Source organism: Arvicanthis niloticus, chromosome 1 (assembly GCF_011762505.2).
Source record: "Arvicanthis niloticus isolate mArvNil1 chromosome 1, mArvNil1.pat.X, whole genome shotgun sequence".
In the NCBI taxonomy this organism is placed as follows: Eukaryota; Metazoa; Chordata; class Mammalia; order Rodentia; family Muridae; genus Arvicanthis; species Arvicanthis niloticus.
The window spans coordinates 56553096-56563938 of record NC_047658.1 but is presented as its reverse complement, the minus strand read 5'-3'; the positions used below and the strand labels follow the sequence as shown (position 1 = coordinate 56563938).

General features: G+C 36.2%; 1 pseudogene; it reads right to left on the bottom strand.

The window, feature by feature from the left end:
• Positions 1-1021: 1021 nt before the first annotated feature.
• LOC117715215 (serine/threonine-protein kinase PAK 2 pseudogene) lies at positions 1022-2597 on the bottom strand (annotated as a pseudogene).
• Positions 2598-10843: the final 8246 nt, after the last annotated feature.

The window sequence follows — 10843 nt, the reverse complement described above, 5'->3', positions numbered from 1 at the left end:
TGACTTCAGAGGAACTCAAACAGGAGGGCCAACTACCTATACAAAGTAACTTAGAATCAGGATAGTTATACATTTTTATTATAATAAAAAGAACCCAAGTATCTCCAAGACCAATTCATCCTCCCACCAATGTTTTTCTTTTGGCAATCATCAAGAAAGAACCAGATACTGGAGCAGCTCTATCACAAAGCTAGATTTTTTTTTTTTTTTTTTTTTTTTTTTTTTGCAATCTTTGTTTGGATAAAAACTAAAGCTCCTGGCAGTGTCTCTGGGAGAGTCTTTGTACTACTCTGAAACTGGTGAGCCAAAGATCCATTCTCTATTTCTCTCAACATCCTAGTCTTTATAACTCTTAAGAGAAGGGGCTCAATATGACCTGTATATTCTATTTTAGTGATTTATCTCCAAACTTTCATCCACAGACCAATCCCAAAGGATCATAAACCACAGTGAGATTTTAACAGCAAAAATCCTCTATCAGCTGAAGTTTCCAGTACAATTTACTATAACAATGTACCTCACAAAATCAAAATAAAGAAGGCATATATTTTCTCCTTCAATTTATGGCTATAATCTACTATGGTGGGGAAAGAATGGCAGCAGAACTATGAGTCAGCTAAGCATATTGCATCCACAATCAGACAACAGAGAGATGAATACTGGTGATCTAATTATAGTCTCCTTTTATTCCATCCAGAGCCCAAGTCAAGTTGCCACCTATACTCTAAGTGTGTGAATTCCCAGTTTGGTTAAACATTTCTGTTAACAAGGTCATACTCAGAAGTTTGTCATTTAAATCTCAATGCATTGACCATAAGATTAACAATCATAGCCTCCAACAATTCAAAATGATTCAGAGGAAAAGAATAACACTGGTAGTCATCTTTAGAAAATATTAAGTTGCTTGTTTTTCTCCATGCGATTCAGACTTGTCTCTTTATACCCCTCAGAGTAACAACTTCATGTACTAAAAGACTTCTTTTAGAAAATGGATAGGGAACAGGAGGCTTCAGAGACTACGTTAGCGATTACTATTCATTGCTTCTTTAGCTGCCAGGATCAGTGGTGTCAAGCTAGATAATGGTTTGTCCAGTTTCAGGAAAGGATGCTGTAACAGTTCTTTGGCTGAACCTCTTTTCTCCACATCCATTTCCAAACACCAATTTAAGAAATCTCAAAATATTGGGGAAAGTTTTTCTGGATTCTGAAGTTCAGGAGTTCCATTTGTTGCTATCAGGTATAATGCCCGTAAAGGATTCTCATTGAGGTATGGAGGCTCTCCTTCAACCATCTCAATGGCCATGATGCCCAGAGACCATATGTTAACTCTGAGACTATAGGCTTTCCATTACCTCTGGTGCCATCCAGTACAGCATTCCAATCATAGTACTGCATTTGCTCTGTTCAGGGATGATCTGGGTACAGAAGCCAAAATCCATAAGTTTAACTGAGCCTTCCATTCCCAAAAGCACGTTGTCACTTTTGATGTCTCTGTGGATCACTTGATTAGCATGTATAAATGCCAACATCTGTAAACACTCTCTGCATACAGCTGTAAACTGCACTTCATCCATGCAGGTTTCTGTTACATCAATGAGGGACCCACCAGCAAGGTACCCCATTACAAAAAATAACTTATCTCCTACCAGGTAACTGTCCAAGAATTTAACTATGTTGGGATTCTTTAACTCTTTTATCACTAGAATTTCATTAATGATCAATTCCTTCTTTGGTTATTTCTGTAAATTAATCTGCTTGATAGCAACCTCTTGTCCTAGGGTCACATCAGTTGCAGTAAAAACTGTTCCAGAAGCCCTTTGACCAATTTTTTTTTCATATCTTGTGTATTTTTTCTTAGCATCACCTATGCTCACAATAGTTCTTAATTTCTCCATAATCTATTCATCCGTCTTCTTGGCTTTCTTTTTCTGTTTGTCTGAAGACTTGACACCACTGTCAACATCAGCAACTGGAGCAGGAACAGGGTCGATGACAGAACGTGTGTAAATTGATTTGGTATGATCTGGCCGAGGGACAACGATGGGAGGAGCAGCATTGTCAACGTCATCATCTTCCTCTGTCACTACAGCTGACGACTCTGACCCCTTGGTGTTCAGTGCTGGTGATGTCTTCCCTTCCAGAAGGAAAGCCATCTTTCTCAGGAGGAGTGAAACTCGGGTATTTCTGTTTCACAGTTTTGGAGTCATAGAACTTTAAGACATCCAGCACGGCCTGAGGGTTCTTCTTCTGCTTGAGTTTGGTGATGTTGGAGGTCTGCAACAGCCACGCCCACTGTTCTGGCACGCCAGTTGAACTCTCCCGTAACAGCATCAAAGCCAACATGGATGGTGTGCTCAAAATAAGATGGGGGAGAAATCTCTGGTCGTTCTTTTTCTTTCTTTTTACTTTCTTTTTCCATGCTTGAGAATATGGAGATGATTTTGTTCCTGGATTTTTTTTTCCCTCTAAAACGGAAGGCAAAGGTTTCAAACTGTGATTGGCTGATAAAGGATCTTTTCCTCCGGTGCTAAAAATGGCACTGCTCATTCACACTGGAGGTGCTGGGGTTTGTCTTCTGGCTCTCCATTATCAAACATGATTCCAAGTTATGAAATGGCCAGAGAGGAAAGGACTCCACCCGACCAAGGGTAGGCTGCCGGCCATCACAGGCGAGCACTGCCTCCAATTATTTTCATGAAGGCACTTATTGCTATGAACTTTCCTCTTAACATTGTTTTCATTGCGTCTTAAAGGTTTGGGTATGATGTGTCTTCATTTTCATTTAATTCTATAAAGTTGTTGATTTCTTCCTTTATTTCTTCCGTCCACGTTATCATTGAGAAGAGAGTTGTTCAGTTTCCATGAGTATGTGAGCTTTCTGTAGTTGTTGTTATTGAAGTCTAGCCTTAGTCCATTGTGATCTGATAGAACGTGTAAGATTATTCTAATCTTCTTGTATTCGTTGAGGCTTGTTTTATGTCTCATTATATGGTCAATTTTAGAGAAGGTACCATGATGTGTTGAGAAGAAGGTGCATTCTTCTGTTCTAGGGTGAAATTTTCTGTAGATATCTGTTAAACCCATTTGGTTCATAACTTCTGTTAGTTTCACTGTGTCTCTGTTTAGTTTCTGTTTCAATGATCTGTACTTTGGTGAAAGTGGGGTGTTGAAGTCTCCCATTATCATTGTGTGTTTTGAGTGTTAGTAAAGTTTCTATGATGAATGTGAGTGTCCTTGCACTGGGGCATAGATGTACAGGACTGAGACATTCTCTTGGTGGATTTTTTCCTTTGATAGATATGAAGTGTCATTTTCTATCTCATTTGAAAACTTTTGGTTGAAAGTGTGTTTTATTGTATATTAGAATGGCAGTTCCAGCTTATTTCTTGGGACCATTTGCTTGGAAAACTTTTTTCCAGCCTTTCACTCTGAAGTTTTGTCACTGAGTCTGTCTTTGTCACTGAGATGTGGCCCTTGTATATGGCATGGATCCTGTTTAATTATCTAGACTGTTAGATTATATCTTTTTATTGGGGAATTGCGTCCATTTATGTTGAGATAATAAAAACAGCTATATGTTTACTTCTGTCATTTTTGCTTTTTTTCAGCGATATTATGTGTTTATGATTCTCTCTCTTTTTTTGTTTTTTTTTTTCCTTTTTTGGTGAACTCTTTAGGTTTTTTTTTGTGTGTGTGTGTGTGTGTGTGTGTGTGTGTGTTTTCTTTGGTGTAGATACCCTTTTTGCATTGGAGATTTCATACCAGTATCTTCTGTAGAGCTGGATTGGTAAAAAGATATTGTTTAATTTGGCTTTGTCATGGAATATCTTGGTTTTCTCATGAATGACAATTGACAGTTTTGCTGAGTATAGTATCCTGGGCTGACATTTGTGTTCTCTTAGGGTCTAGATAACATTTGTCTAGGATCTTCTGGCTTTTAGATCCTGGCTTTTAGGATCCTGGCTTTTAGTCTCTGTCGAGAAGTCTGTTGTCATTCTATAGGTCTGCCTTTATATGTTTCTTGATCTTTTTTTTTCTTACAGCTTATTTTGATGTTAAATGGAAGCATCTTTAGTGGTTTAAACTGTGACACATGCTAAGACACTTTAATTATATTAAAAAATGGTGTGAGTTTCACTCATTCCTATGTCACAGTAACTGGGAACTGAACTCAGAGCTTTACGGAGTAAATGATTAACTAGCACTGAGAATACTCAAAATACACTTCACAGAACTCAAAAAGGTCAACCAGATAAAGGGCCCAAGTGAGGACACCTCAGTCCCACTTAGGAGGAAGAAGAAAGCAATCACAAGGGAGGAGAGAGGGAGACACTTAGGAGGGAAAGTGGACAGGGTAGGGGGAAAGAGGGGAACCTGATCTAGTATTGGATGGGAGAAAAGGACTGAAGCCCTGAGGGCAAGCTGAAAAAATGGAAACAGGCAACCTCAGGTAGTTGGAGGGACCCTCTCTGAACCCTGAGATCTCTCAAACACTGGACCATCAATCAGGCAGAATATACCACCTGTTATGAGGCTCCCAGCAATTATACATCAGAGGACTGCCAGGTCTGGGTTCAGTCAGAGAAGATCCACCTAACCATCAAGAGACTGGAGGCCCCAGGGAGGTTAGAGGTCTGCTGGGGTAGGGAGTGTGGGATGGGGACATCCTCATGAAGACAGGCAGATCAGGAGGAGATATGGGATGTGAAACAGTTGGAGGGTGGGCTGGGAGGGGAATAAAATCTGGAGTGTAAATAAATAAATAAAATAAAAATTTCAGAGTTCAAATAATCATACCATGAATAAACATTATAACTAATTTTGCTTTTCATGGGAACTGGTTTTGGTGATAGAGAAATTTTTATCAAGGCATCATGTGTTTCTCTATTACCAAATATTTATTTGTATCAATATCATGACTTTGACCCAAATCCACCTTAGTCAAAGTAATTAAGATGAAATTCATCAAGAATAGTTTTGATATTATCTTTAGTTAGTGTCTTTACAGGAGTTAGAATTACCTGAACCCTTGAATACATTTTCATGGAGGTTTGTCTGAGCTGGGAGGATTCATCCGTCCATTGATTGTGGGACATTATTCTATGGTGTAGGATTTCATACTGAATAAACAGGAGGGAGTAAGTGGAGTGAGAGACTTCATATTTCTCTGCTTCTTTCCCACAGATGCATTTTGTCCATCTACCTCATGGCCCTGACTTTCCCAAGAAGATAAATTTTGACCAAACAATGCAGCAAAATAGTAAGCAATTTCTTGGTAATATTGTGAAGTTTTTTAATAGAAATATGAAATATAACTAATAAAGAACACTGGCATTAAGAAGTGGGTGTTTTCTTATGATGAACTGGATTATGTGTTTCTTAGTATGTGGGAATGTATTTACCAGAGGAAGGTGAGAAAATTTTAGAGCTATGCTTTAGAGAAGTCTAAGAATGCAGAGATTAGTACAAGATTCTGGTAAACTCTTCATAGACAGAATTCCTTGAAAAATAAAACAGTCTAGATTTGGGTCATGAAGCTTCACAAAGCAAAGGTTTTATTGGTATTGTAAATTGGACTGAAATCATTTTTGTTGCATTCTGAGAGTTAACTTGCATGCAATTGATGAGTATTCTAAAATATTGAGTCAGACTGAATTCAAACTATTAGACTAAGTTTTGGTTTTTGGCATAGGCCATGGCATGGTTACTACTCAGTGCTTTTAGTCATGCCTATGGTGAGAAATTTATAAAAGATAAGAAAACATATGCCTAAGCAGTTAGTCTAAGAAAATTTAAAGTTGTAAATGAGAAGATGAACAAAATTCACTTTAATAGGGGCATTAATCCAAACCACCAATTTATACACCGAAAAGTAGGAAGTATTTTTTAAATTAAAATCCCACCTATCAAAATGTTAAAATGTATGTGTGTTGAAGGAAGAAATTCTCAACTTAGTATGTCTTACTGGTTCTTTTCTGCAAACCCCTTACTTAGGAAAACACTTCCCACAGTAGTGTCAAAGGCATACAGAAGACACTGAAACTGTGGTTTACAGTCCAGGTTAAATCAGACTTGACAGTAGAACTCCCCAGTGCCACAAATATGATATTATTGTATTTTAATGAGAATATAACAATTCAAGTAGACTAAAACTAAGGTTTCAGCAAGCTTGCAGAAGCCAGAAAATGTCTGTCCATTTAACATGGATTTACTGCCAGTAGGGTTTGAGAGGAGACTGAGAAAGTCAAGATTAGAATGTAATTGAACTCCATTATGTTGGCAATGCTGAGAGAATGGTATGTCTAGCAAGGAAAGCAACAGATGTATTGTAGAGCCAGCTAAATTAAAATCCATATGAGCTATAAGTTGAAAAACTGGGTGTGGGGTAGCTGAAGCATATGGAAGTCCAGATGAAAACATCATAAAACCCAGATTCCAAATAGAAAGGTAAAATTTTTGATGTTTTCCCTACTTGATAATAGTCTTACTCTTAAATGATCTTTTTGCTTTTCACTCATTATTATGTTATATAATAGAAATTATAGCCTGTGCTATTGCATGGATGGAGTGTACAGTTTATTTTCATTGGTAAGGCAAAACAAGAAATTGCTCAGAGCTTTCAGATAAATTTGGATTTATACTTAAAAATTGTATATTTTATTTTAAATTATGTCTCTGTAAGTATGTGAGATGGTGATTACATCTGATTGAAGATGCCATTAGAAGTCAGAATAGGTTATTTGAGTGGTGTTATGAGTAGTTTTGGGTGGCCTAATATCAATGCTGAGAAACAAGTTGGAGGCCTCAGTATGAACATTACCAGCTCTCACTATGTTATCTTTCCAAGACTCTGGAAAACAAATGTTTGAACATTTTTAAAACTTCTAGGACATTAGTAATGTTTATACGTGTGGGAAACATATTTGGTATTATGACAGGAGCATGAGATTTCAAGAACCACTGTTCAGTGGTATGCATAAAAAATAATGCATTGGGCATCAAGTTGGCAAGAGATAGACTTGGGATGACTAAGATCTATTGCCATCTTAATGAGGCATAGAATATAGATTTAAAAATTTAGAGACAGTGTCTCTAAGGTTATTTCGAGAGAGGCTTGACCCCTGTAGAAAAATGTATTCTGGTTATCTGTGGTTCTATTTTCTGCATGTATGCCTTTGGCAGAAAAAGAGAAGTTGGGCAGACATCATTTACAGTGGTATAGTTTTTTTCTGCTTTCTGACTGTAACTATATTACCAACTCTTTCATGATGGTCCAACTATACTTTCTCTGGTATCATGGACTATAAATTCAAGCCATGATCTAAAGTCAATCCTTTCTTTTTCATGATGTCCTTTTCCCCATGTATTTTGAAACATACTTGAGAAAAGTTATTGATACAGGTGGTAAGACAAGATTCTTTATACACAGTCCCTTATAGTTGTATTTTGTACTGTTTGTTTTGAATAATCAAAACATTATTCCTAACTTTATGCACTGTGCAACTAAGGGAATACAAAATAAATTAAATTACTGGGAAAATAGCATGTTCTTCAAGATTTCTTCCAGTGTATTACCGGAGACTGATGTAGCTTATTTGTAGAAAGTACCAATTATTTTAATGCTCACTGTCTTAAGACGTAGGTCCTTAATAAGGCAATCCAGAAAACATTGCCTTTGGTGATGCCCAGAGTTGCCAAGTTATACTAAAAGGTTTGTTAGACATATTTTGATTATGTACTGTTTCAAATCAATTCACATCAAAGTTTATAAAATGTTAAAATATCTTTCTGATACTTGTATCTAGATTCTCAGGCTAAGATATGATTATAGTCTAGATCAGAACTTTTGAGTTTTCTAACAAATCTAAAGACAGGGCAATATAATATAATTTCAGAATTTCCCAATGACAGACACATGGTCTATTTTCTTTTCAGGTGATCCATTGCTAAACTGAACTTTAAGGTTTGTGGAGAATTTCTCCTCCTCAAATTGACCAGCTACAAAATCTAAAGAGTAACTCTTTTTTAGAAATATAATGATTCTGAATTACTTTGTAAATTACAAATTTCATATTTACATCTATAAACCCATAAAATATCCCCTCTAAAATACTTTTTAAAAATATGAATATTGAGAAAATTGAGAAAGATATTAAAAACATGTAATTTAGCAGTGACTTATTTAGTATTACTTCTGTTTTCCCTCTTTTCATTTTTTTTTCCCAGTCAGAGAGTTGTAATAGCTTGGCAAGTGTCCTGAATCGCAGCCCTCTACCACACATTCTTCTTGGGCACATGAATAGTTTCTCTCCAAATTGTCCAATTGGGGTTTATCCATATGTAACATTAGAGTAGTGCTTTCCTAAATACCATCTCTAGAAAGCTCAGTCACATGATCTGTGAACTTTGGTAGAAATCTTTTAGGTTCACACACCCAACTAACTAACCTGTAAATCATGATCTTTTGATTTTTTTAGTTGTTTAGTAGAATAATTTACATGCCTTTAAATGTTTATTTTTCTCCTCAAGTGGAGAATAAGACGTGCATATGAGAATTTTATTGAAGTATATTGTACCATTTGTAGTTTCTTGACTCCCATTCTACTGACTATTTCTCCATATGAGTGTAATAATTTCAAATGATACCACTTATTTATTTCTCTTTATCTACTAACAGTGCATGAAAAGAATTGAGTATGCCTAATATCACAGCTTTAACTGGACTAAACCACCAACCAAAGAATACACATGGAAGGACACAGGGCTCCAGCTGCATATATAGCAGAGGATGGCCTTATCTGGCATCACTAGGAGGGAAGGCCCTTGGTCCTGTGAAGGTTTGATACTACAGCATACAGGAACACTAGAGAAGTGAGGTGGGAGTGGGTGAGTGGGGGAGAACCCTCATAGAAGCAGGGTGAAATAGGGGGTTTGCAGAGGTGAAAGAGGCAAGGAGGATAATATTTGAAATGCAAATAACTAAAATAAGGAATAAAAATATTTTTAAAAAGAGAGAAAACACCATTTCATGCATCTTCAACTAAGTATATTCTAGTGGTTCTCTTTTGCAAAATTCTCAATGAGAGAAATATTTCCTTAGAATCATCATTAAAGGCACACAAAGGCCACTGAAACTGTGGTCCAGGGTTCAGGGTACATATAAGTTGATAGTTCAACTCACCAATGACACACATGTAATACTAGTTTGTTGGGATAATGTTTATAAGAATGAAAAGTTCTATGGTGACTTAAATCAAGGTTCCAGGAAGTTGAACAGTTAAGATAATGCTTGACAAGTTCATATAGATTTCTTGGTAGTAGGGTAAAGTGGCATCTGAGAAAGTAAATCCTGGAACCTAATAGAATGCCAGGATTCTGCCAATACCAAGATCATGGGTTGTTGATCAAGGCCAGCTACAGATAGGTTGTAGAACCAGCTTATCGAGGAACCACATAAGCTATAGAAGCTAGAAAGCAGGATGAGTGTAATCACTCTAGTGTTTTGGAGTACAGATAGTACTATCATACATCCCAGAGTTCAGATACAAAGGAAAACTTATGCAGTCTCCCTTTGAGTTGATTTATCCTTGCTTTTATCCCATTATTACCTTTAATAATAGGAATGTTGCTCTGTATCATTGAATATATGAAATATATAATTTTATTTTTGATTTTTCAATGCCAGACATGAGATAGTTCAGAGTTTGAGAATCAATAGGACCATGTACTTAAAAATGTTTATTTGTTTTAAATTATTTCATTGTATGTGTTGACTTGTACATGTGAATGAGGATGACATTAGAAGTAAAAACAGGTCATTCTAACTGGAGTTATGTGTAGTGTGGGTAGTGTAATGTAGAATTTGGGAACCAAGATGGCTTCCCAAAAAGACCATTACCAACTCTTAGCCACTGAGTTATCTTTTTAAGACACTGAATGACAGACACTGGAACAATGTTAGAATTTTTCATACTTTAGAAATTATAGGTATAATAAACACACTTGGCATAATGAAATGAACATGAGATCTGAAGAACCACAGTGTAACACTATGTTTTAAAAACTATGTATCAACTTGAATTGGGCATCAAGCTGACGGCGAATAGAGTTGAGATAGCTTATGGTTATTGTCAAGTTGATGAGATTTAGAATCATGTAAGAAAACCAGTTTTTCTCTAAGGGTATTTTCAGAAAGGCTTTACCTTTGTAAGAGGCTGTACTCTGGGTATTGGTGAACCTATTTTCTAAACTTACATTCTATGCAGACAAGAAGTTGGAAAGAACATAGCAAGACTGATATAGTTTATCTCTCTTTTGTTTTTTTCTGACTGTAAGTGTACTGTTATGATTTTGCAACTATCCTTTCTCTGCCATGATAGAATGTACCTTCAAACCATGGGGCCATGTCAGTCTTTCTTTTCTCATGCTGTATTTTTTCCATATATTTTCCCAGAACCTTGAGAATAATAATTAAATCACATAATATGGGAAGAGTTTACGTGTGTGTGTGTGTGTGTGTGTGTGTGTGTGTGTTTTGTAACATTTGTTTAAAACTATGATTTGTCTCTAACACTACTGTATAACTAAGAAAATACATAATTATTTTAATTCTGGGCAACTATAAGCATGTTCATTATCTATTCCAGCATATTTTCTGGAGACTAAATAACATGTTATGAAAAAAATGCCAATTATTTCAACACTAATTGTCTTAAGACATAGATATTTTAATAAGGCTATCTAAGAAAAAATTCACCTTTGGGAAATCCAAGGGAGTAGCCAGTTCACATAAAAAGATTTGTTAGAAATGTTTCAGTTATATGAGCTTTCAAATTAACCTACA